This window comes from Pipistrellus kuhlii, unplaced genomic scaffold, assembly GCF_014108245.1.
Source record: "Pipistrellus kuhlii isolate mPipKuh1 unplaced genomic scaffold, mPipKuh1.p scaffold_m20_p_1, whole genome shotgun sequence".
Taxonomy (NCBI): domain Eukaryota; kingdom Metazoa; phylum Chordata; class Mammalia; order Chiroptera; family Vespertilionidae; genus Pipistrellus; species Pipistrellus kuhlii.
Window position 1 is genome coordinate 89,681,320 of NW_023425404.1, and position 23,979 is coordinate 89,705,298.

Below are 23,979 nucleotides of genomic sequence, written 5' to 3' on the forward strand. Positions count from 1 at the left end.
CTTGACTGCAATCTAACCTGGGACCTTTCAGTCTGAAGACCAATGCTCTATCCACGGAGCCAAACCAGTTAGGGCCATGGTTCCTTCTTTGCCTAAAAAAATGACATTTATACAAAGGAAAACTAAAGACAAGATGTCCTCCCTTTGGCTTCCTTCCCTCCCCCCTCCTGCTCCTCAGCCTGCCAAGGACTGAGAACCCTGGCTGGGATAAAATAGTAAGCCAGCCCCTCTCAGGTGAGGTCAGCAACATTGAGGGGCATTCCTCAATGGAGGTGTCATAGAAGATCTCAATGTCTCAAAGAGTCCTCTTGTCTTCTTCTGTCAACATATTAATAGCCACACCCTTATGGCCAAAGCATCCACCTGACTGATTCTGTGGTTATAGTTTTCCCTGTTGGTGGGAAGGTCATAGTTGATGACTAAAGAAACTTGTTGTACATCAATGCCTCTGGCCAGCATGTCAGTGGTGATCAATACACTGCTAGAGCCAGAGCGGAACTCCCTCATGATTACATCTCCTTCCTTTTGGTCCATATCTCTATGCATAGCAGAGACAGTGAAGTCTCAGGTGTTCATCTTCTCAGTGAGCCAATTAATCTTTTTTTCAAGTGTTGATGAAGGTGACTGCATGGGTGATGAAAGGTTTCATCTAAGTTACACAATGTATCCAGCTTCCACTCCTGTCATTCCATGTTGATATAAAATTGGCAGATACCCCCCAGAGTCAACTCTTTCTTCTTGACAAGAATCTGAATGGGGCCCTCATGAACTTCTTAGTCACCTCAAGCACATCAGAAGAATTGTAGCTAACAGCAATACCACCTGGGTGTTGTGCCGGAAACCAATCATTGTCTCACTGATAGAATAAGGCTGGTCAACCTTGAAGCTCTGAAAGGTTAGAGCCAACCACACCCTATCTAATTGAGACAATAGTAACTGAGGCAACTTCCCCATCTTGTAATCATGTAAATCCTTACTGATATGATAATCTGCTTATTATCTGCCTAAGGGCTATGGGTGTTTCCCAAAGCTGCTTACGGGTAATGGGTGTATCCCATAGCAGCCTCAATAAAAGGGATAGCAAGGCCAGAGCCTAGAGAGTCTTCCCACTAGAGGTTGACTCCCACCTGGCCCCCCATTTGTCCCAAATTAACTCTTTTCTAGTCTCTCTTCATTTTAGTGTGTGGCCTCCTCCAGAAACCGGACCCTGAGTGGGCCCTAATCACATGGGTCGTGTTGCTGTTGAGCTTTTGGAATATGTCATAGATCTGGTCCTTGAACCCATGGCTTAAATTTTTGTCAGCTTTATCCAGTACCAACATCTTGATGTATTGTATTTGAGAGACAGGTATCTGTGATTAAGCATGTCAAACACAAGCATGTCAAACACAAGTCCTCGGGTCCCACCATGATATGGGGAGCTTCTATCTTCAGCTTCTGCACCTTAGCATGCATGTTGGCATCCCCAATGAAGGCATGGCAGGGAGCACCCATGTAATCTCCTAAAGCCATGACTACCTTTTGTACCTGCTGTGCCAGTTCTCTAGTGAGTTCCAAGACCAAGGCTTGTGTAGCCTTTAAATCCAATTCAATCTGTCGCATAATCCATATGGCAAAAGTGGCTATTTTTCCTATCCAAGATTGGACTTGAGCGATCACATTATAACCCTTGATTCAGGGAAAAATGATTCACTGCTAGAAGGCAGAGGGCTTCTCAAAACCATATGCATAGATGCCACAGAGGAAGGACTCTGAGAGATTCATGTCATCAAAGCTGACAATGATCTAATTACAGTTATTCTTGACTAGAGACCTGGTTCATGGGTGGGGTCTGGCCGGCCTGCCCCAATGGGGGCCAATCAGGGCTGGGCTGGCAGGGAGGAGGGGATGCAGGAGGTTGGCCATCCTTGCCCCCGATTGGGAAGGGGGGGCGGCACTGGGGCAATCGGGGGTAGGACCAGCCTGGGGGAGGGACCATGAGATGCTGGCTGGCTGGCACTACTCCTGATAGTGGGTGTCATAGTGACCAGTCATTCTGGTCATTTTAGCATTCTGGTCGTTGGCTTTTTATCTATATAGATGATGCCTTCAGGCTCCATTCTATCAGGGCCATTGTCTCTGGATCTTTTCTTGTCACTCAGCACCAGGGCTTTGGGCACCATTTCTGGTTGAGGCCTAATTAACCTCACACTCTAGACCCCCAAAATCCAGTCTGTTTTCACCTCTGCCATGGGTCTGCATCATCCCTCCCCCAGGACTGGTCTTTCTGGCTTGATTTCCCTGCAACCCTCTAAATTCACTTTTTGTTTCTAGCCTCAGAGAATCTTAATCACTCTCCAACACATCCTCAGATGCTCAAATTCTAAAGCATGGAGCTCCTGGATCCTCCTAGAGGCCCCTAACCAGAAGGAAAGGGCAGGGATGCCACTTCCTTCTTCTAAATAAGGCAACTTGAATACAGAGAGAGGAAGTAGCCTAACCAAATTCCAGCCACACTTTTTTAGGAAGTCTTTTTTATACCACTGATCCTCTCAGAGATCTTCATCCTCCTCTTACTGGCATGAAAGGCCCAGGCTTCCCCTTTTACAAGACCGTGGTCTCTCTTTACAACTACGCAGGTCCCAATGTTAGAGTCAGTGATGGAATGAATCAGTGCATGCATTACTGGATGGCTGGCTTACTTCATGGATAGGGTCTGCGTCAATTCACAGATTCTCCAAAATGGCTTGTCCATCCTTCACTGGGGGTCTGGCCTCAGTTCTCTCATCTTTTCACTATAGAGACCAGGCTCATCCCATCTGGCTTGGATAAGGTTGTTAAACCCTGTGTGACCTGGGGCAAGTCATTGGCCTCTCTGTGCTATTCCCTTATTGGAAATTATGATAGCAATAGTGTTCACCTCAAAGGTCTACTATAAGGGTTGTATCTGGAGCTGCATGTAAAGCAGCTTATGAGTGTGTAGGATCCAATGGAGCATCTGTCACAATGCCTGGCAGTTAATAGATGGCCAATTCAGCAGAATCCCAATTCCCACCCTCTACCTATCACATTCTCTATGTTCTAACTGGAAAGAAATGAGGCAGGTAAACTTGTCTAGCCAATCCCTTATCCCCAATGAATCCTCAGCTGCCCCACCACACCATCATCACCAGTTCATTCCAGCATTTTCCCACTCTGCCTTCCCCATCCTTTTGCTCCTGGGATTGTTGGTTTAATGTGCACAATACAATTAAGATAAAATGGCTTTCCCATAAAACCTCCAACAACTTCCCTCAACAACCCTAACCCAGCATCACCAGCCCTATTTCATTCCTCTGGGGACCCTCTACCCACTGGCTCCTATTCCCCAGTTAGCTAAGGGTTGGCACTTTCAACCTATGTTTGCTCAGGGGTCAAGTAAACTTCCTTGGCATTGGATAAGACCCTGAGGCAGAAAGTAAACCATTTCAGGGATATGCTGGGGTGGTGGGAGGGGAGATACTGCCATTACAGCTGGAAGCAGAAGTGAACAAAGATGTGGTGCTGGAATGGAGAGATCCACTATGCCAGCTGTCACCTCCCTGCTTTGATTTAAGTAACTTTCTTCTGTTGAAGACTCTATAAGGGTGAACAATTTTCCTCAACTGGACCATCCTGCACACTCACTCATTCATTCTGCAAACATTCCTGGAGGCATAATGAGTGTCAGGCCATATACTTGGTGCTCAAATTATGGAGATGACTCATGCAAGGGTTCTTACCTTAAGAACTTCCCATGACAGGGGAAGAGGCAGAGCTACATCTAAGTGGTACCACGGAAGTTTGGGAAAGTGGGAGCACAGAGGAGGTAGTTAGCTTGGAGGAGTCAGGAAGGACTTACTGTGGAGGTGGTGTTTGAATTGGGCCTTAAAGAATGAGTAGAAGTTCACCAAGCTAAGAAGTAGTCAAGTTGTCTAAATCTATGGCCTGCTCACAAAATACCCCATAAGCAGCCAGCAGACCATCTGCTTAAAATCCATGTCAATCCCTTTAAAAAGAGCTCATGCCCAGCCCTTTCTGCTCCTCCACGAACCCCAGGAGGCCTGAGCTGAAAATTCTGAGACTCAACATGGAGAAGGTGCCTACTTAACCTGAACCACCTTTTCTGGGTCCCTTTCAGACACTTGGGTCATGCCTATGACTGCACCTCCGAGAGCCTAGATCTGCCTGTGCGAACCCCACCTCCATCACATACCAGGCCTCCCTGATGCCATCATGTCACTCACAAGATCTCCAATACCACCAGCCAAAAGGCCTCAAGCTGGAGTCCTGAGGTATACACACCTGGATTTAGAGCAGGGTACCACAGCTGTGAGGTTTAGAACAAAATGCTACTCTCTATGAGTCTCATTTCCTTGGGCTACTGCGTGAGGGTTGCAAGAGACAACTCCGATGCATAAAGCACCTCACAAAGAATGGCAGAAGAGGAGTGAGGTAGAAGCAATTGTTATTGTCAAATATTTGCATGGAAGATTGGAAGGGGCAATTGTCCAGCTCATGAACTCTGCATTGTGGAATCCACCCAGCCCACCAGAAGACTTGTCAAAACTACAGGGCTAGAACCCTGTGCTGAGTATGTGGTGGTGAGTACTAGGAGGTTTGGCTGAAAAGGAGGTGGGGTCTTGTCCCCAGACCCTGGCAGGAGGTAGATTTCCTATAGTCAGCAATTTCCCCTTCATGCTACTCCCAACTTCTCTCTGTATTAGCATGAGAATGGGACACCAGCTGACATTAAAGGGTCCAAAAGTATTTGTATTCCAAAGAGCTCCCTCTGTTCCCTAAAAGGCATTGTCCTTGGAGCTGATAAGCTGAATTGGGATCCAGAGGCCTCTTGGGGTAAGTAGGCAGGCAGGCTAGAGTAGAGGGTCCCTATCCTGTCTCTCCCTCACCCCATCCTAGCACACTAGGCTGGCTTTAAGGACCCACAAGTCCAGTCCAAGCTATTCTTACTTCCCCACTCCACACTCTCCAAGTGAGCCTGAGCTGTGTGGGAAAGCACTCCTTAGTTTGAAAAAAAGCATATTCCATATAATAAGTGCTTTGATTTTTTTTTTTTTTTTTTTGCTTCAACCTTTTATTTCTTTGGCATTTTCAATCCTGTACTATTAAAAGGAGGAGTTTGAGGTTTATATGCTTATCACAGGGAGCATGGAATTTTTTTTAAGTTCAGAATAATTATAATAGCTAAGAGTTGTGAACATCTGATCCATGCCATTAATTATGCTAAGCAGTTTACATACATTATGTTTATTGATCTTCATAACACACCTATGAGATGATATTACAATCCCCATTTTACAGATGAAGAAACTAAGGCTTAGAAATGTCCAAAATCATCTCAGGGGAAAAAAAAAAAAAAAGAAATATCCAAAATCATAAAACTGGTCAGTGGCAGGGGGGCTGCAATCCCAAGCAGCCCCCCACTACTTTAACTACCTCTCTGGGAAGGAGTAGCACTGGCATGGAAGGGAGGGCAGGGGATGTTCAGACACCAGAGTTCCCCATCAGAAGTTCCCCGTCAAACTCCTCTCCACCAATCCTACTCTGAAGGTCCCATTCCATCTGCCCTCTCCAGTTCTGTGTGCAACCCTGGGCTCAGAGCCTGAAGCCAGGGTCTGTACTGGGCTGAGTTCTAGGACATTTCAAAAAAAAGGGCAGAAAAGTTTCTCCAGGTTGAGACACAGCAGCCAGCACCACCCTCAAGGAAGAATCCAGGATGATGGGTCTGCCCTGCAATGATGTCCAACTTTTCTTCTTCTCCCTCCCCCCTGTTTCTTGCTCAGACACTTTTTTCTTTTATTATTATTATTTTAAAAACATTTATTATTGATGTTCCTTCCCTATATCCCCTCCCATTGCTCTTCTCCACCCAGATTCCACCCTGCCCCAGGTTTCTATCACTCTTTCATCTGTTCATTGATATTGACTATCCTATATAATAAAAGGCTAATATGCAAATAGACCAAAGGCAGAACAACCAGAACAACTGAACAACCAGTCGCTATGATGTATACTGACCACCAGAGGTGTGTGAGGAACATAGTGGGTGTTGGCCATGACAGGATGGTAGAGCAGGAGAGCGGGGGTGCCAGACCAAGGCAGGGCACCAGTCACTGTCATTGGGGCGAGTTTCTGGCAGTTACTGAAAATTTCTTCCTCCAGGTGCTATGGTCCTGCCCAGCACTTGCACCTGCTGTTGGCACTGGCCCCACTCTCACCCACTGCCAGGGCTGAAGCTGCCGCTTGCACCTGCTGCTGGCACCTGGCACTGGTCCCAATTGCTCTGTGCTATCAGCAGGTGCAAGTGGCAGCTGCTGGCCCCAATCACCCCTCAGGGCTTCTCCACCTCCCCCTGATCCTAAGGGGCGTTCAGGGCGAGCAGCCACCTCTTGCATCCACTGCCAGAGATGGTCCCACTTGCACCTGCTGCTGGCGCCAGCCCCAATCGTGTCTCGCCATCAGTGAGTGTCAGCAGAGTTGGCGCTGTCAGCATGTAGGAATGGCAGCAGCGGGAGCAGGGCTGCTGGCAGAGAGGGGACTGGGGGCCAAACAAGGCTGCAGAGGATAGGCCGAGACTCGTGCCTGTGCCCACTGCAGCCTCGTGGCCTACAGTTTCTTTCAAGGTAAGCAAATTCATGGGCCCTTAGTCGATATAGATATAGATGATATAGATATAGATATAGATATAGATATAGATATAGATATAGATATAGATGATATATATAGATATAGATATAGATATAGATATAGATATAGATATAGATATAGATATAGATGATATATATAGATATAGATATAGATATAGATAAAGATATAGTATAGATATAGATATAGATATAGATAGATGATATAGATATAGGTATAGGTATAGATATAGATATAGATATAGATATAGATATAGATATAGATATATTATAGATATAGATAGATAATATACTAAATGTCTGTCTGACTAGTTGCTGTGATTTGCACTGACCAGGATGCAGACACTCAATGCAGGAACTGCTGTGCTGCACACTGGCTGTTTACAGAGAAACAGCACCATGGACCTAGTGCCCACAAAGCAACACTCGGCTTCCCCCAAGTGGGACACAGGCCCCACCACCACCCTGGAATGACAGCCCACCAAATCACAGCCAATGTTGCCAAGACCCCATAGTGCAAAATGTGGCCCACAGCCCAGTCCAGCCTGGAAACAGTGGTTGTGGGTGCCTGGTAAGGATGTCATGTAGCAACACCCAGCTTCCTCTCCCTAGTGACAATTAGCCTCCTTACAGTTTCTTCAGCTCAGGAACATGACTTGCTTTATAGCCAGGTGCAAACATTTCACACTTTAACCAAATGTCTATGAAGCATTTTTCTGTGCCTCATCTCATTTGATCCTCACAGAAGTCCTGGAGTAGGTAAATAGGAGACACAGTGGAGTTCTATTATTTTTTCATTAGCCAGAAAATGGAGATTTAGAAAGCTGAGAAACTTGGCCCAACTGAAAAGAGGTAAGAAATGTGGACCTTGAAAATGACTTCAGGTTTTCTCACTGTGCAGAATATAATCAAACACTACTGCAGTTAAATAGTTTACCCTTTCTTCTTTGTGCATGATCTACAATAATAATTTGCTTTATGTTGATATTTATTGCTGTGTTCCTGACAATTACCTGAAAGGAAAGTTGGAGTGCTTCACTAAACTGGAAAAATTTAGCTAAATCAGCAAACAGGTCTAATTAAGCAAGTTTATTCCATCCTATATAATAAAAGGGTAATATGCAAATTAACCATCCCTCCATCACAAAGATGTACGGTAAGTGCTCATAGCCACAAGATGGCAGCACCCAGTCCTTTCAGGCCCACCAGAGTGCACCAGTCCCGCGGGGTAGGCTGCTGAGAGTGGGCAGCATGAGTGGCCTGGCAGAATGCGGGTGGGCCTCTGGGCCATGGAGAGCCTCTGGGCAGTGGGCTCGGAGTGGCAAGGCCCTGCATAGGGCTACTGGTTCATGGATTCATGAACAGGGCTAAGTTAACTCACAAGTTAACTGGGCCACTAGTATGCATATAAGTTCTTTAGTTAATTTCTTCCTGCCCCTCCTTCCCTCTGAGATTTGTCAGTCTGTTCCATGTTCCCATGCCTCTGATTATATTTTATTCATCAGTTTATTTTGTTCATTAGATTCCTTGTTTATTTTGATATTCAATTGTTGATAGATATGTATTTATTGCCATTTTATTGTTCATATTTTTTTCTCCTTTTCTTCTTTTTAAATAAGACCCTTTAACATTTCAGGTAATACTGGTTTGGTTATGATGAATTCCTTAAGCTTTTCCTTGTTTCTGAAGCTCTTTATCTGACCTTCAATTCTAAATGAGAGCTTTGCTGGTAGATTAATCTTGGTTGTAGATCCTTGATTTTCATCACTTTGAATACTTCTTGCCACTCCCTTCTGGCCTGCAAAATTTCTGTAAGAAATCAGCTGTCAGTCTTATGGGAACTCCCTTACAGGTAACTAACTACCTTTTTCTTGCTACTTTTAAGATTCTCTCTTTCTCTTTAATCTTTGGCATTTTAATTATGATGCACCTTGGTCTGAGCCTCTGTGGGTTTATCTTGTTTGGGACAATCTGTGCTTCCTGGACTTGTAAGTCTATTTATTTCACCAGACAGGGAAGTTTTCTCTCATTATTTCTTCAAATAGGTTTTCAATTTCTTGCCCCCTCTCTTCTCCTTCTGGCACCCCCATAATGTGTATCCCACTATCTTTATATTTTTGGATTCTTTTTCTTTTTGCTCTTCTGATTGGGTGTTTTACTTTCTTGAATTCCAAACCACTGATTTGATTCTCACTGTCCTTCACTCTACTGTAGATTCCATGTAAATTGTTCTTCATTTCAATTAGTCCTTCATTTCTGAGTGGTCCTTTTTCATGTCTTTGATATTCTCACTAAGTTCCTTGAAGCTCTTATTTAGAGTCTTGAGCATCCTTATAACCATTGCTTTGAACTCTGTATCTAGTAGTTCGCTTGTTTCCATTACATTTTAGTTTTTCTTATAAAAATTTCTTTTATTCTTTCATTTGTGACATATTTCTTTGTCTCCACATGTTGGCTGCTTCCCAGTGTTTGTTTCTATGTATTGGGTAAAGCTGCTATGTCTTCTAGAATTGGTAGAGTGGCTTTGTGTAGTAGGTGTCCTGAAGGGCCCAGTGGCACAGCCTTCCCAGTCACCTGAGCTGAGCACTCTAGGTGAGCCCTTATGCGGGCTGTGTGTACTGTCCTGTTAGAGTTGAGCCTTGATTGCTGTTGGCGTCAACTGGAGGAATTGACTCCCAGGCCAATTGGCTATGAGGACAAACTGTGACTACAGTGGGAGAGCAGCTGTGAAAGAGACACCCTATGGAGCAGGACTGGCTTCAATAGGATCTTGGTGCTCACTGAGACCACAAGTCACTGTGTCACTTGTGGAAGTGGTAGAGTTGTAACCTGGTGTGGTCTGAAGCTTTCCACAGACCACACCAGATTACAGGGTGCACTGGTTCTGGGCCTCCTGGGATTTGCAAAATCAGCAACTTCCTGTGCCCTGCTGGGGCCACCCACCACAAGCTACAAAGTGATCTGCAGGTGGCTGCTACTTGTGTCGGGTTTGGAGGTACTAGGGGAAGCCAAGCTGTGAACCTTGCAAAGCTGCTGCTAGTGCTGGGCCTGGACCACTTATTGAAAGGTGTGGGATATGCTGCTACTTGTTTGGGATATTTTAGGAAAGTCTGAAGCCTGAGTCAGGACAGGCCATTCAAATGGAAAAGACACTGCAGTTTAGTTGGGGCTGCAAATTGGATGGGGAAGGATCTCAGGAAATCACCAAGGCAGGGTGAACAGTGAGGCCCAAGTTGATGGAGACTCAGATATGGCACCTGCTAGTCATCTGTATGTGTGTGGAGGAGGGGGAAGAGGAAAGCAGGTTTCAGCAGAGGAATAATGAGCTCTGCCAGCACTTTTGTCTGGGGAAAAGCTGTCCCCCTGATGCCAGATAATTTAATTCCTTCCAGTATACCCCTAGATCCTCTCAAACTTTTAAGATTTTCAATTCTTGTTAGATATGCCCCAGTGCTGGAACTCACAGGGAGTGAGTCCAAATAAGTCCACGCACCAGCCCTTTAAGAGGAACACCTGTATCTCCAACCACCTCCGTGTGACTCAGCCATAGTTCCCACTGGTTTTATAGTGCAAAGTTACAGGAACTTCTCTTTCCAGCTGTAAAACACTGGGCTGTGGGGTCTCCTGTGCATCTGGGACCTCTTTCTCCTCACAGGAGGCCTCCTCAGCCAAGTTATACCTCCTGATTAAAAACATGCCACACATGGGTGTGAGGCCAGCCAGTTCCATAGCTCTGCTACTCCTATAAGTCTCAATGTACTTTCTTGTTTAATTCTTTAATTGTTGGACTTCCATTCAGCCAATTTCAGGTGATTCTGAAATCTGGTTGTTCTGTATTTTATTTGTAATTTTTATGTGGTTGTGGGAGGTGGTGAGTACCACATTTACCTACACTACCATCTTGGTTCCTCCTCTCAGACACTCTTGATACTTTCTCCTCTTTTTCTTCCTCTCCCCTCTCCTCTTGCCCACTGAGAGCCAAGAGCACACCAGCCACTCTGCAATGGACAGAAGAAAGCTTCAGAGTCCAGCTGTGTTGTCACAAATGCAGACCCCCACTAGGTGCACGGTAGGCAGGCCCATGACCCCACTGACTCTCATTTAAGAAATTTATGCCCAGAAGCTCTCATGTCTGTTTTGTCACTTCCTCCTTCACCCAAAGAGTCCCAGGATCACAATGTAATCTAGGGGATCTTGACCAATGTTTCCTACTTGGTGTGACCCCCAACAGGAAATGCTACTGGGGGATTTCAGGCACTGGGCAGAATGCAAAAAGAGGTGCAGGAAGGCTGGTTGCTGAGAGGGAGTGGCCCTGGCTTTTCATCTGTTCCTTTATAGCCAATGCCTGAGAAGGTAATTAAGTCTTTCTCCCATCAAAGGCTGAGGGCTGACCGCACCCCAAGACCTAGGTTGCAAGGAAGGGAGATAATAAGTGCTCTTACCCTGCCCGCAACCCCATCATACACATCTCGGAGGAAAATCACCCATTAGCACCTTTGGGAATGAGGAGGAAAGCTCTCCAGAGAGTCCTGGAGGCCAAGAGTGTGTGTTATGTTGTCCTAGGCCCTGAGGAACCCAGGAGGAAGGACTCTGCCCCTAAACAACTCTTCTAATTCAACAGAGCACAGGACAGGGGCCAAGGGTGCTCTGGGAGAACTACAGAGATAATTACAGAGTCCCATAGAGGGACTCATTGTAGGAGCCCTAGGAAGAACTTCCCTGGTTTCATGAAAACACACACACACACACACACACACACACACACACACGAATGCACACATAATCTTCCTGGCTACTTGTGGGTTGAGGGAGACCGTACACATATCTGAGAAGGGAAAATGATTGGAAGTCTAGAGATTAGTAACCCAGGTGAAGCTTTACTCTACCATGGACTCACTTTCTCTTTCTGGAAAACGGGGAGATTTTCTGACTTCATGTGATCAGCACATGTCCCTCACATCTTATTCCCAGACCCGAAGAAAGTATCATGAAGAAAGTATCAGAGCATTGATACCTGCAATTCAAGTCTGGAGGACTGAGCTGCAATTGTTTCCCTGGGGAAGTGTGGCTAAAATCACATGACTGGGAGAGGGTAGGTTAGATATGCGATTCTTCTGCCTTGTGGTTAGACAGACAGTCCTGGGCTTGGCCTAAAGGGACTGGTGAGAGGGTATATTTTGTTTTGTGTGGTTTTTTTTTTCCACCCAAACTGCCACAAGATGTCACTAAAGGTCCAGTGAGGTTGACAGACTTAACTAAGGCCACACAGGTCTTCTGAGGCCCAGTTCTGAGCTAGAGTGAAAGCAAGTTGCACGGGGAAAACTGTGAGGAAGCTCAGAAAGACTTGAAGGACCTTGTCTGTTGTAATGTAAGAAGTATTTTTCTGGGGTCAGGGCTCTGACCATTAAGGACGTGCCAGGTAGCAGTAGGAAGACAGGCCTCAGTTCTCTGACACTGGGGGTTAACTTGCTGGAGAGCAGTGACCCACTCATACCATATTCAATTCACAGTGTAACTATACCACCTCACTTGTCTGCACATCTTTTCCAACTTCCAACGGAAGCCACTTCATAACTGGTCAGATGAAGAGGCTGGATCCTCTCCTCTGGGGTTTTTTCCACCCAAACTGCCACAAGTGACATCTTGTGGCAGTTTGGGTGGAAAAAAAAAAACACACAAAACAAAATATACCCTCTCACCAGTCCCTTTAGGCCTTATTGAAGCCCTTTTCTTCTATGGCAAGAAAGGTTTGTGCAGGCTCAGGAACCACTGCCATCCAGCACTTCCCTTACTGCAGGGAGGAGTTCATTTTGGTCTCTTGTCCTTTCTTACTGGCCTTGGATTGTAGCTCATGCCTCATTGGGCACCAGGGCTCAATCACTGGGTACAAAGAGCATCATTAACACTGGTTGAATGACTGCTCAAAGGAGGCCATTTTTTAATTGCCTGGCTCCTGTGTCCAAGGCCTGAGGGCTATGTGTTCTGGCACAAACACCTACCTATAGCAGACACTGCTGGCTGGTTGACTCAAATCCCTACACACCTTTTTCTCCCAGCCACCTTCCAGTGCTTGGGCTATAGATAGCCATGTGATCCACTTCTGGCCAATGAGATATAAGTGAAGCACTGGGTGGAGGTTCAAGGCACTCTTTAAAAGCTTTAGGCTTTCCATATTCTTTCTGTCGGCAACATGGAAGTCTCAAGTCACTGCAGCCCTCTTGCTATTATGAGGCAAGAAGCATGCAAACTAAAGCTTTCATACTAAGAATGGTGAAAAGGAATGAAACCGGTTTGGCTCAATGGATAGAGCATCAGTCTGCGGACTGAAGGGTCCCAGGTTCGATTCCGGTCAAGGGCATGTACCTTGGTTGCAGGCACATCCCCAGTAGGGGGTGTGCAGTAGGCAGCTGATCGATGTTTCTCTCTCATCTATGTTTCTAACTCTCTATCCCTCTCCCCTCCAATCTGTAAAAAATCAATAAAGTTTATATTAAAAAAAAAAAAAAGAATAGTGGAAAGGAATGATGGAAGAAACCTGGGGCCTGGACAGCCTAGCTGATTTTCACACAAGCCCTGGACTGCCCATCCCTTGCTGTATAGAACAAACACCACCCCTAAGTATTAGGACACTGTTTGCTGGGTTTTCTGTTACTTCCAGCCTTGTGCATCCTTGTTATACCACCCTCCTCCAGTTTAGAATGCTGAGCTTAAGTGGAAAACGATCTCTTTCCCCTAACCTTGGTATATGCAATGGAGATTGAGACCCTGAATCCAGGATTCTGTAGGAGCAGGAAATGCCCTGGGAATAAGCTGAGAATTAAATAACTTCACTAATTGACTGAGGTCAGGAATCTCACTGCCCTATGTAATTGCACTTCTTACTCCCTGAACTCTCCCAGTCCCATTGATCTCCTGGTTAACTCCTACTTATTCTTGTTGCGCACACTAAACAAGTCAGTCCATGCCACCTCTTCCAAAAAATCACTGCCCTTGACCACACCACCAGAATAGACTAGACATTTTTCCTTTGTACCTCACAATGCCCTGGGCCACCTTGAAGAGTGCATCTGTCACCCAAAGATGTAATGCTACAGTGTATATCACCTCCCTCTCCAACAAGGTGTCTTTTCACCAGTTAATACTGGTAGTAAGTGTTTCAGTCTTTCAGTGAGATATCGTTAATTGATTCACTCATTTATTCCCCAATTTATTGAGCTCTCTTAGAAATCCCTGTGCCAAGCTGTCTAGCAACTAGAACATCTGTACACAGAGGATCCCAGAAGCCCAAGACCTGGGACAACCTGGAGAAATAGAGCACTCAGGCTCTTCATATCAATTGTTTTGAAATGCTGAGCACCCAACTGGCATTCGGGTAATACAATACTATGGAGAGAGAAAAAGGGAACAAAGGAATGGGGACAGGAGCAATACAGAAGAAAGATTTCTGAATCCAGGGGATGGGGGTGAGGGGGCAGGTGTTTTAGGAGCTTCCTTTTCCAGTAAGCTTTAGCCTGAGCCCTGTCTCTGGATTCAGAGACAGGTCCTTCTAGCCACAGATCTAGCTCCTTACAGCTTCACAGAGCAGGGAGGAGATGCAGTCCCAGAGAAAAGCTAGCAAAGTAGGTTCTCTCATTCAGGGCATTCTGCCTCAGCCCCATTCAACCTTGCTATTCATTGAGGAAACAGAATCACAACCAGAGTGTCATGGGGGCAGGCCCTCCAACTTCAGCTCTAGAGCTGGAGCAGTGGTCATGGGAGTATCTTGGGGAGGGCGGGGGGGGGGTCTGAAATTATAACCACCTCCTCTAGAACTCATATTTGGGGGTTGGGGATCCAGGAGGAAGCAGGGACATGGGACATCCCCTCTGGTTGTAATACACACAGATGGCTACATTAATTTTTTCCAGGGTTTATTGAGCTCTGCAGTTATTAATTTAAATGATTGCAGCCATCCTGTGTGTATTACTCTGCAACTTGCTTGTTTTGCTCCACAATTTGCTTCACAATGTGCTATTTATATCTTCTCTACTCCTCAAAAGGAACTACATCCAGTTCCAGAGGGTGAGGTGCAGAGAAGGTTGGGAGCAGGGGCCCCAGAGTGACGCTGAGCTGGACTGATAGCCTACCTAGCTCTGCTTCCTGCATCTGAGTGATCTTGGGCCAGTCCCTAAACATTCTGAGCTGCAATTTCCTTATCTGTGAGATGAGGATAATAGTAATAATAGTTACCTCACAGGATCAGTGTGATGTTACTATAAGCATACAAAAAGGGTGTTCAGTAATTTTAGCTCCCCAGTCTTCCCAAGGCTTTGAGAATAAGGACCTAAGTGGTCTGAAGAACAGACATGACCAGCTGGTCTTTAGAGCTCATAGCCTTGAGCCCTCCCCCTCCCCAAAACAGGAGAGAGAGAGAAAGAGAGAGGGGGGGGGGCGAGGGAGGGAGAGAGGCGTGGAGAGCAGCAGGGGGAAATACACCGCACACCTAGCCTTGTGAATTCACAGCTGCTTGTCACATTGGGTCTCTCTAGTCCTGTTGGATGTTCTGAGGGAGGGGCTGGGTGGAGGAGGCAGCTATGACATCAACCTGGTCTTGCTTTCCCTAAGCAAGCTGTATAAATTGGTGTGCTTAGAATGAATGATTCCAGGATCCACCCTCTCACTTGTGAAACCTGTTAGGAAGTGGGAAAACTGAGGGCACGGAGAAGCAGAGCTGCTGGGTCTCTAGACATCATCTGGTCAAGCCTCCTCGTTTGATATAGGAAACTGAGCCCAAAGGAAACAAAATAACTGGCATGTAGACAGCTCTGGTACAGAGTTAGTACAATCAGTGTTTACTGTTCACTATAGCTAGGACCCAGATGCTTTAGCTAATTCTCACCCAGCCTTGTGAAGTAAGCATTAGAAAGCTTACATCAATTTCTCAAATAATGCCACTAATAGAAGCCAGAATTAGACCTGTGTGTGAGTCTCACCAACCTGCTTCCCGGGTTGCCCATCTGCATGGAATGCCTTCTCTGCCTCTGACCAGCACCTCTTGTACTTTATCTCATTCTTTCTCTCCCTGAGCTGCAAGGTCTCCAAGGAAGCCTCTCCAGATCCCAACGGTGGTCTCCCACTCTCATGTGTCCCCTTACTCCATCCTGACCTTCAGGACTCCTAACTTGCTGGCCTGATGTTGAGTATGTCCTCCTAGTCCTAGACCCTGAGTCCTCAAGCAGAAGGGTCCTGTTCCTCTCTGCATCTCCACACCCAGCACAGGGCCTGGCACAAAGTGAGCCACAGTGAATATTTCTGGTTGAAAAGGATGGAGAGAGGGATTCCAAAGCCTATGCTCTTTCCTCTATCTCACAGAGTTAAGGCCAGGAGACAGGACCCTAGGTTTTATACAAAATTTTATCTCCTTCCCTCTCTCTTCCCCACTGACCCTTTTCTTCTGTCCCATATGCTAGTGCCCTCCGCTGCCAACAGCTTTCAGGAACTCCGGCCAACTTCACTCCCACAAGGGCCCAGGCCTCAGTAAGGGATCCCTCATCAGACCACTCACCTTGCACAGGTGACAAAGCCTTGACCACAACCAGAGGGAGAAGGGCTTAGAGGCCTAGCCTTGCCTGGACTTTTAAAGCTACTGAGAAAATGACACTTCCTCCTCAAGTATCATCCTCTTGCTTATTGGGGTCCACACTCTGTCTCCAAGGTGGGTGAAACTCCCAGTGTTTGTCTCCAAGAGTACTGTAATTGGGGAGGACTGTGTTTCCATGGATACAAGCAATGGGAGCTACTGGGAGATGGGACCATAGTGTACACAAACACAGATCCACATGGATCTGCAAGAAAAATAGCAGCAGATTTGCTGAGTCATTGGTCCCACATATTTATAGTCTCTGACAAAGGCAGACCTGCCTATCAGAGGCTAATAATACTGCAGCAGCGTGTTAATTGCAAAGAGATTTCAAGCATCCATTCAAGCTCCTTGAATAAAAAGTGTGGCCACCAGGAGAGCTGGAATGCATGTGAGTGTGTGTGTTTAGGAGTGAATGTATGCAGGTATGTGGAATCCAGCTCAGGAAGATAAAGAAATCTTCATCATCACATCACCCTGTCTGAATACACCCACAGCGGTGTTACAGAGCACTCTGCAGTCACTTAATGATATCTAGGACTCCATCCATGTGGAGAGGTAGGCAGAAGAGGAGAAGAGGCTGGGCTGGTGCTGGTGTGCAGCCCTGAGACCATCCCACAGCTCATGGGAACAGCTGGGTAGTTAGAAGAAAGGGAGAGGAAAAAGACCTTTGCCTTCTGAGAGGTCATCTGGGTCCACTTGGCTTCCCCCTCCTGTGCCTCCAATGGCGGGAGCTTTTGGGGGAAGCACTCTTCTCTAGGATCCAACTGTGCTAAGTATATGCCATTTTTTATGAGGAGGAAATAAGGCTGGTTAAATTTTCTAAAGAGGCCCCAGAGAGCTGCAGTCACCTGTGAGGCCTCAATTGGGGCTCTTCAACACTTAACTGCTAGGAGTTAGGACATGGAGCCCTGGTGGTGAACAGCAGTGCGGGGCTCAGCATGTACATCCAGGAATATGGGCGCAAGAGTGTGTGCATGGGTGTTTTTGGAGTGTGCTCACGCTAGTCCTGATAGAGCAGCACTACTGTGGAGCAGGGTGGGGCTGGAAGATGAAACCCTGGGCAGGGGGGGGGGGGCGTCTAGATGGTGCTTAGCTTGCTGGAGCTCCTGGAGGTGGAGGTGCACACAGGACCACCTTCACCTGGTAAATACCAAAGAGGTGGTGAGGGCAGGAATTGTCACCTGGGGAGAGTCTCCTACCCAAGCCTGCTGGGTCAGGAAGGTTCCATGGAGGGACCTCTGAGTCCAATCTGGGGAGGAAAGTGGGAAGGACATTTCAGGCAGGGGAGCAGCATGTAAGAGAGTTGTTACCATCCAGGATTTCTGTGAAGTTAGAAGAGAGAAGGTGGGGTAACAAGGTGGAGTTTTGGACAGGACCAGTTGTAAGAGGCTTGGGCAATGCACCTAGAAATTTGAGTTTCTGCTGAAGGCAATGAGGAGCCACCTAAGGGAATCATCTGATCTGACTTAACTTTCAAGATCACTTTTGGGACCAGCTGACACCTCATCCAGCTCTCCAGAGACACAGCTCAAGCCCTTGGCATTTACAGTGAGCCTCCCTGAGATTGGGGGGCAAGGCAGAGCAAAAGCTAGGTCTGCTATTCAACCAGATTTCTCTGGGTCAGTGGGTCGCCTTCCCATTTCACGGATGACTACATTAGAAATTAGAAATACAATGAGGTAAAGACCACTTCATATAAAAAAAAGGTTTATCTAATTAATCATGTCAATTAGTAGGAAAAAAAAGGTTATGTGACCATCTTAACTGATGCCAAAGACACATTTGATGAAAACACTTCATAAAATAAAAGAAGAAAGCATTTCCTTGACATAATAAAAATATCTATGTGCAAACAGCAATCAACATCATATTTAGCAATAAAATATCAGCAAAATGTATTCATATTTAAGTCAGAGTGGGACAAAAATGTCTGCAATTAACACAATTGCTTTACATTGTTCTGGAAGTTCTAGCCAATACAACAGTACATTGAAAAGAAAAAGAAGCGAGATCCAAGATGGCTGATGATGAGACTGCAGGCTGCTAGATAGTGTGAGAGTGAGAGAATGAAAAGAGACTGTGTGGATGTGCGGGGAGTGTCAGTATTTGTGAGTGAAGGACAGCTATACTCCAAGGGGCTATTGGAGACTAGTGGACTGGCCTCCCATGACTGGGAAGCCTATACTGCAGCTGAAATCTCTCCCAGAGCAGCCAGCTCTGCTGCAGAGGCTGCATGATCTTAAGGGGAGATGGCTATGATAAAAAAAAAACTGACTGGATCATAACCCCAGCCTTACCTTCAACTGGGGAAATCTCAGATGCCACCTGGCACCTTAAAACTACAATGTCCAGTGACCAGTTACCTCAGCTGTGAATCACAAATGCCAGAACTTCAACCTCCCTGACCACAAGCACCTAGGAGGTCTGCTCAGGGGGAGACAAAAGTGCAAAATCATATGCAGGCCCTGAACTTTCTCACAGAGCATAAGGAACAGGTGAATCAAAGAGCAACCACCTGGAACTGGAGAGTTAAACACAGCTAGCATTGCCTAAAGAAAGTTAATACAGGAAAGGGAGAGCTACATAATCAGAAACCTTGAGAGTAGCAACCATGGGGAGACAAAGAAATAGAACGCATGTGAAAGAAAAGGAGGAATCACCAGAAAAAGAAGTAAATGAAATGGAGGCTAGTAATATGACAGAGAAAGAATTCAGACCAATGGTCATAAGATTGCTGAAAAGGATGGAAGACAAATTCAACAATATGTTTAAGAACCAAGAGGAAATTAAGAAGAACCAAGAAGAAATGAAAAATGACAGTGTTGCGATAAAGAAAGCAATAGAAAGCATCAAAGTAGACTAAAAGCAGAGGACTGCATCAGTGAGCTAGAAGACAAAGTAGGAAAAAATACACCCCCAAACAAAACTTAAAAAAAAAAAAACAACAGGAGGAGAACCTAAGGGAATTTTGGGACAACACAAAACAAAGCAACATCCACATGGGGTGCCAGAAGCAGAGGAAACTGAGCAAGGAATAGAAAACCTGTTTCAAGAAATAATGACAGAAAACTTCCCTGATATTGGGAAGAAAAAAAATCATGCAAGTCCAAGAAGCTCAGAGAGTTCCAAACAAGATGAACCCAAAAAGATTGACACCAAGACACATTACAATTAAATAGGCAAATATCAACAACAAAGTAAGATTCGTAAAGGCTGCCAGAGAGAGACAGAAAGTTACCTACAAAGGATCTCCCATCAGACTATCAACTGATTTCTCAACAGAAACACATCAGACCAGAAGGGAATGGAATGAAATATACAAAGTCATGCAAAGCAAGGGTCTGAATTCAAGAATACTCTACCCAGCAAGGCTATCAATCAAAATTGAGGATGAAATCAGGAGCTTCATAGACAAAAAAGGACTAAGGGACTGTATTACCACCAAACCAGCAATGCAAGAAATGCTAAAGGATCTGCTATAAAAAGAAGAAATAGAAAGGGAAGAAGGAACACAGACATAAAGAATAAAAATGGTGGGGGACAATCAAGATTGTGGCATAGGTAAACATTTGAACTTGCTGCCACACACAACCACATTAAAACTACAAATAAAAGAAAAACAAATATCATCCAGAACCACAGGAAGGCTGTCTAAGTGGAAATTCTACAACTAAAAGGAAATAGAAAAGCGCATTGAGTCTGGTAGGAGGTGCTGAAATGTGGAAGTGAAGTGCAGAGGTACAGAGGTGCACTCGAAAGGGGCTGGTAACTGGGTATGCTATTGTCTTTTCAATCAGGAGGGAGATTAAAGTTCCCAACTGCTCTGAACTCAAGTTCTGGGTGAGACTCTGGGGACCCAGACTCATATGGAAGAATCTGGACTGTCTGGCATCAGGCCAGAATGTGAGGGCAGCTTACTCTCAGAGGTGCTTGCAGCAGTCATTGTTCTAGCATGGTGCTGTGAGCCACAGAGACCCAGGGCCTCTTCAGGGTAGGGCTGATAAGAAGCCATTGTTATTTGCTCCACCCTGGTGATTCCCTGAGAATCCACCTCAACTGTACACGGAGGCTTTTGCATAAAAAAATGGCTTAGCCTTTTTCCACCTAAAAACCTGTCAAACTGCAGCTGGGTCAAATAGCCCCAGAGCCTCCAAAAGAAAGACCAAGTCTGGACAGCAGTTTGCATTGCTTCACAGCTGAGCCTCATTTGGGCACCTCCAAACCCCCCAAAAAGAGGAAGAATCTGCATATCTCTCTGTAGCTCCTGCTGGGTGGCCTCAGGCAGTGGCTGACTGTGCACTTCCTTGGAGATCTAAGAGCCAGTGTACCCAGTGGTCAGAGTGAGACCATCCAAATTACAACTCTTCACATTCATAAGAGACACACTCAGGGGGCAGACTCAGTGAGTGCCAAAGCCCCACTAAAGCAAGTCCTGTCCCATATGGGTGTCTCCAGCACAGAAGTTCTCCCATTGTAGACAGAACTGCTCCTCATAGCCAACTGGCTGGGAGTTCAATTGCTCACAGTTATACCAACAGCAATCAAGGCTTAACTCACCAAGACTGTGCACACAACCCACAAAGGGGTGTACCAAGAGTGTCCACGTCAGGTAACTAAGGAGGCTGAGTCACTGGGCCCTATAGGACACCTAGCACACAAAGCCACTCTATCAACACAGAGAAGCAGCCAAAACACAGAGACAAAGAAACAGGTGACAAATAACAAAATGGAGGAAAGCAAACTACTGGATAGAGAGTTCAAAACCACGGTTATAAGGTAAAAGGGAGCAATACAACAAGAAGATATAACTCTGGTAAACATATATGCACTCAATACAGGATCATCCAAATACAAAAAACAAAACAACAACAACAAAAAAACCCACCTTCTGGAGGATATCAAGGGAGAGATTGACAGCAATACAGTCGTAATAGGGGACTTTAATACCCCACTGGACAATAACACCACTGGACAAATCTTCTAAACAAAAAATCAGCAAAGAAACAACAATCCTAATTGACCTCCCGGCACTTCCTGCACAATACTAATGACTAGAAAATATGGAATTAATTGACATCTTCAGAACATTCCACTCCAAAGCTGCAGAATATACATTCTTCGCAAGTGCACATGGGTCATTTTCTTTTTTTTCTTTTCTTTTTTCTTTCTTTTTCTTTTTTTTTTTAAATAAATCTTTATTGTTCAGATTATTACAAATGTGTTCCTCTTCTTCCCACCCCTTATTTGCTCCCCTCCACTAGGTTCTCACCCCACCCTCTGTCCTTTCCCCATCCCCCATTGTCCTCATCCATAGCTGCACAGTTTTTCTTCAGTCTCTACCTGCACCCCCACTCTCCTTTTCCCTGAGAATCGTCAGTCCACTTCCCTTCCATACCTCTGATTCTATTATATTCAACAGTTGATATTGTTCATCAGATTTTTTAATTCCCTTGGTTTTTAGTTTCATTTGTTGATAGTATTTGTTGTTCATAATTTTTATCTTTATCTTCTTCCTCTTCCTAAAGAGCCCCCTTCAGCAATTCATATAATTCTGGTTTGGCAGTGATGAACTCCTTTAGCTTTTCTTTATTTGTGAAGGTCTTTATCTGGCCTTAGATTCTGAGTGATAGCTTTGCTGGGTAGAGTATTTTATGGCTGTAGGTTCTTGTTATTCATCACCTTGAATATTTCTTGCCATTCCTGTCTGGCCTGCATGGTTTCTGTTGAGAAATCAGCTGACAATCATATGGGTGCTCCTTTTTAGGTAACTACCTGCTTTTCTCTTGCTGCTTTTAATATTCTCTTTGTCTTTTGCTCTTGGGATTTTAATTATGATGTGTCTTGGTGTGGTCCTCTTTGGATTCCTTTTGTTTGGGGTTCTGCGGGCTTCCTGGACTATTTCTTTCCCCAAGTGGGGGAAGTTTTCTGTTACTATTTCTTCCAGTATTCTTTCGGTATCTTGCTCTTTCTCTTCTTCTGGGATCCCCATAATTCTGATGTTGGTTCGCTTGAAATTGTCCCAGAGGTTTCTTACACTATCTTCAACTTTCTGGATTCTCTTATCTTCTTGCTTCTGCAGAGGAGTGTCCTCTGGCTCTTTGTGTTCTAAATCTTTGTCTTGATTCTTGCGATCTTCCTGTCTGTTTTTAGGACTCTGTGTAAAATTTTTTATTTCAGACAATGTATTCTTTATTTCTAGTTGATCCTTTTTTATTTCTAGTTGATCCCTTTTTATTTCTAGTTGATCAGTTTTCATAACCTCATAGATCTCATTTATTTTATCGGCCTTTTTAAAGATATTCTTGAAAAGCCTTATAACTGTAGTTTTGAACTCAATGTCCATTCTTTTCTTTTCCTCCATCTCCTTCCTTTGTGTCCTGCCTTTTATCTGCATTTTAGTTGTTTTCCTGATTTGATGGAATAGTTTTGTGTGCTAGGTGTTCTGGTAGAGCTCAGTAGCACAGCCTTCCCAGTTACCTGTGGTGGACAGTCTTGGTGTAGCCCTTTGTGGGCTTTGTGTGCAGTCTTGTTGTTAAGCCTTGCTTATTGTTGGTATTACTGGGAAGCGTTGATCTCCAAGCCAATTGGCTGTGAGGATCAGCAGTATCTCAGCTAGGAGGACTTCTGTACTCCGCTTGGATGAGGCGGAGTCTCGGGGAGGCACAGACAATCTTTAGTTTCCTGTCAGTTGTGCCTTAGAAAAGTCCTGTTCACAGTGAATCTTGCAAGATTGGTTGTAGGCATGCGCACCTCTTTGGTAAAGGCACAGACAAGTTTTGGATTCCAGCCAGTCCCTCCTTAGAGAAAGCCAGCCTCTGGGAGAGCTTCTGTGCTCAGCTTGGATGGGGCAGAGTCTTGGGTTGGTGCAGACAAGCTTTGTTTTCCAGTCAGCTCCTCCCCTAGTCCTGCAGTAATGGCCTCTGGCTTCACACACCTCTGAGAGATCTCTGCCCGCTGCCTGACAGTCTGGCCTCTCCCTGACTGGGGCCGTCTATCAGAGCAATAGGGTGATTCTGTTTTCCTCTCTAACAAGAAATCCAGCTGCGTGTTAGCTGTCCGCCCTCTCTGCACCCCGGGAGTAAGCCAGTAGTCAACTCAGCCCGGCCCTCCCTCTCTGTGCACCGGGAGTCAGCCAGCGCCTTTTCACGTGCACAGTTCTCTATACCTTCACAGTTCCTGAGGGTCAGCGTGCCTTCTCTCTCCTTCCTTGATGACAGAGCCTCCTTTCAGCTAGCTGTCAGGTGCTTCAGGGCAATGCCTCCCCTGTTTTCCAGTTCTAAATTCAAATTTGTTGTAGTCGGCTGCATTTGGATGTCTATCCTATGCTGCCACCTTGGTTTCTCCACATAGGTAATTTTCAAAGATAAACCACATATTGGGGCACAGGCAAAGTCTCTAGATAGAAGATAGAAACCATATCAATCATCTTCTCAGATCACAATGGCATAAAACTAGAAATCAACTACAATAAAAACAATTTTAAAAAGCAAATATCTGGAGGCTAAATAGCATGCTATTAAACAATGATTGGGTTTACCAAAGAAATCAAAGAAGAAATAAAAAGCATCCTGGAAACAAAAGAAAATGAAAGTACAACAATCCAAAATCTATGGGACACAGTGAAAGCAGGCTTGAGAGGGAAGTTCATAGCTCTGCAGGCCTATCTCAAAAACAAGAAAAAATGATAATAAATCA

The 23,979-nt window shown here is 45.3% G+C and overlaps 1 long non-coding RNA gene and 1 pseudogene across 1 annotated transcript; one reads left to right on the top strand and one right to left on the bottom strand.

Annotated features, from left to right (window-relative positions):
* Nucleotides 1-464: 464 nt before the first annotated feature.
* On the bottom strand, nucleotides 465-1,639 carry LOC118729049 (annotated as a pseudogene).
* Nucleotides 1,640-21,378: 19,739 nt separating this feature from the next.
* On the top strand, nucleotides 21,379-23,762 carry LOC118729091. Its single transcript, XR_004991127.2, has 2 exons — nucleotides 21,379-21,418; nucleotides 23,635-23,762. It is a non-coding gene; the product is annotated as an uncharacterized LOC118729091 (long non-coding RNA).
* The last annotated feature ends 217 nt before the right edge of the window (nucleotides 23,763-23,979 follow it).